General features: G+C 33.7%; 1 non-coding gene across 1 annotated transcript; it reads right to left on the bottom strand.

The window, feature by feature from the left end:
• Positions 1–2,759: 2,759 nt before the first annotated feature.
• On the bottom strand, positions 2,760–2,867 carry LOC148549440 (small nucleolar RNA R71). The gene has a single exon (XR_015898717.1). It is a non-coding gene; the product is annotated as a small nucleolar RNA R71 (small nucleolar RNA).
• Positions 2,868–3,496: the final 629 nt, after the last annotated feature.

The following is a 3,496-nucleotide window of genomic DNA, read 5'->3' as shown; positions in this document are numbered from 1 at the left end:
TTTTATTACTTGGACGACCCAGTGCACTTGCTGGTTAGTTGTGCGAAGTTGTGAAGTTATGTTTGGACCATGGTTCTGTGCACCCATTTTTGGCGCCATTGCCAGGGAAAGAACGAACAAATAATTTTACAACTTAATCTGAGTAACAATTTCGCATTATCAAATTTTTGACGCCATTGCCGGGGATTGTTCGAGTTTGGACAACTGACGGTTCATCTTGTTGCTCAGATTAGGTAATTTTCTTTTTGTTTTATTTTCAAAAATTTTTTTTTTCAAAAATCTTTCAAAAATTTCTCATCTATTTTCGAGAATTATTCTAAAATTTTTTTAAGAATGAATTCTAGTGTTTCGTGAAGCATGTTGAAGCCTGACTGGCTGTAAAGCCATGTCTAAATTCATCTGGACTGGGGCTTCCAACCCAACATTATCAAGAGCAAGCTAGTTGTTGCTAATCCACCTGCTGCTGTTCCTGATCCACCTGATTTACATGCTAAAGATTGACTGGCTATTAAGCCATGTCTAACCCTCAGATTGGAGCTTTAGACTAAGAGTGCAAGATTCCTGGAATTCACATTAAAAATTTTGGAATCCTTATTTTTCTTTTTCACATTAATTTTCGAAAAATCCAAAAAAATCATAAAATCATAAAAATCAAAAATATTTTGTGTTTCTTGTTTGAGTCTTGAGTCAATTTCAAGTTTGGTGTCAATTGCATTTTTTCTAAAAATTCTCTGCATTTTTCGAAAATTCATGCATTCATGCATTCATAGTGTTCTTCATGATCTTCAAGTTGTTCCTGGCCAGTCTTCTTGTTTGATCTTCATATTTTCTTATTGTGTGTCCTTTCTTGTTTTTCATATGCATTCTTGCATTCATAGTGTCTATACATGAAAAATTTCTAAGTTTGGTGTCTTGCATGTTTTCTTTTCTTGAAAATTTTTCAAAAATAAGTTCTTGATGTTCATCTTGACATTCATAGTGTTCTTGGTGTTCATCTTGACATTCATAATGTTCTTGCATGCATCACATGTTTAGATCCAAAATTTTCATGCATTGCATCATTTTTCATGTTTTTCTCTCTCATCATTAAAAATTTAAAAATAAAAAAAATATCTTTCCTTTTTTTTCTCTCATAAATTTCGAAAAGAGAAATGCTAGGGGACCAGCAACTTTTGTGATTTGTAGCCATCAAATAGCCATCAATGATGGTTTTAATGGTGTGAGATTGGTGTGAAATTTCATCCAATGGCTCAATTTTTTTTGCTGGTTAGACGCTGGCCAGAATTTAACAAAGTTGCTGGCCCCCTAGACTTTTCCTTTCGAAAATTTGGATTGACTTTTTCAAAATTTTTTAAAATTCAATTGTTTCTTATGAGTCAAATCAAATTTTCAATTTAAAAATCTTATCTTTTTCAAAATCTTTTTCAAAAATCAAATCTTTTTCATTTTTTTATTTATTTTCGAAAATTTAAAAAAATATTTTTCAAAAAATCTTTTTCTTAATTTTATCTCATAATTTTCGAAAATATCATCAAAAATTAATGTTTTGATTCAAAAATTTCAAGTTTGTTACTTACTTGTTAAGAAAGATTCAAACTTTAAGTTCTAGAATCATATCTTGTGATTTCTTGTGAATCAAGTCATTAATTGTGATTTTAAAAATCAAATCTTTTTCAAAACTAATTCTAATCATATCTTTCTATCATATCTTTTTTTAAAAAAAATCTTATCTTTTTCAAAAATTTGATTTTCAAATATCTTTTCTAAACTTCTTATCTTCTTATCTTTTCAAAATTGATTTTCAAATCTTTTTCAACTAACTAATTGACTTTTTTGTTTCTTATCTTTTTCAAAACTACCTAACTAACTCTCTCCCTCTAATTTTCGAAAATATCTCCCTCTTTTTCAAAAATTCTTTTTAATTAACTAATTGTTTCAATTTTTAATTTTAACTTGATTTCATTCCTAATTTTCGAAAATCACTAACCCCTTTTCAAAATTTTATTTTCGAAAATCCTCCTTCTCTCTCATCTTCTATTTATTTATTCATCTACTAACACTTCATCTCACCCAAATTCGAACCCCCTCTTCCATCTGTGTTCGAATTTTCTCTTCTTCCCTTCTTTATATTACATTCTTTTCTTCTTCTACTCACACAGGGGAACCTCTATACCTGGGTAAAAAGGATCCCTATTATTATTATTTTTCTGTTCCCTCTTTTTCATATGAGCAGGAGCAAGGACAAGAACATTCTTATTGAAGCAGACCCTGAACCTGAAAGGACTCTGAAGAGGAAACTAAGAGAAGCTAAAATACAACAATCCAGAGATAACCTTACAGAAATTTTCGAACAGGAAGAGGAGATGGCAGCCGAAAATAATAATAATGCAAGGAGGATGCTCGGTGACTTTACTGCACCTAATTCCAATTTACATGGAAGAAGCATCTCCATCCCTACCATTGGAGCAAACAATTTTGAGCTGAAACCTCAATTAGTTTCTCTGATGCAACAAAACTGCAAGTTTCATGGACTTCCATCTGAAGATCCTTTTCAGTTCTTAACTAAATTCTTGCAGATCTGTGATACTGTTAAGACCAATGGGGTTAACCCCGAGGTCTACAGGCTCATGCTTTTCCCGTTTGCTGTAAGAGACAGAGCTAGAGTGTGGTTGGACTCTCAACCCAAAGATAGCCTGAACTCTTAGGATAAGCTGGTCACGGCTTTCTTAGCCAAGTTCTTTCCTCCTCAAAAGCTTAGTAAGCTTAGAGTGGATGTTCAAACCTTCAGACAGAAAGAAGGTGAATCCCTCTATGAAGCTTGGGAGAGATACAAGGAACTGACCAAAAAGTGTCCTTCTGACATGCTTTCAGAATGGACCATCCTGGATATATTCTATGATGGTTTGTCTGAATTAGCTAAGATGTCATTGGATACTTCTGCAGGTGGATCCATTCACCTAAAGAAAACGCCTGCAGAAGCTCAAGAACTCATTGACATGGTTGCTAATAACCAGTTCATGTACACTTCTGAGAGGAATCCTGTGAGTAATGGGACGCCTCAGAAGAAGGGAGTTCTTGAAATTGATACTCTGAATGCCATATTGGCTCAGAATAAAATATTGACTCAGCAAGTCAATATGATTTCTCAGAGTCTGAATGGAATGCAAGCTGCATCCAACAGTACTCAAGAGGCATCTTCTGAAGAAGAAGCTTATGATCCTGAGAACCCTGCAATTGCATAGGTGAATTACATGGGTGAACCATATGGAAACACCTATAACCCCTCATGGAGAAATCACCCAAATCTCTCATGGAAGGATCAACAAAAGCCTCAACAAGGCTTTAATAATGGTGGAAGAAACAGGTTTAGCAATAGCAAACCTTTTCCATCATCCACTCAGCAACAGACAGAGAACTCTGAACAAAATGCCTCTAATTTAGCAAACTTAGTCTCTGATCTATCTAAGGCCACTGTGAGTTTCATGAATGAAATAAG

Source organism: Arachis ipaensis, chromosome B8 (assembly GCF_059453495.1).
Source record: "Arachis ipaensis isolate K30076 ecotype BB chromosome B8, ASM5945349v1, whole genome shotgun sequence".
NCBI classification, from domain to species: Eukaryota; Viridiplantae; Streptophyta; class Magnoliopsida; order Fabales; family Fabaceae; genus Arachis; species Arachis ipaensis.
This window is presented reverse-complemented; position numbering and strand designations above follow the sequence as displayed.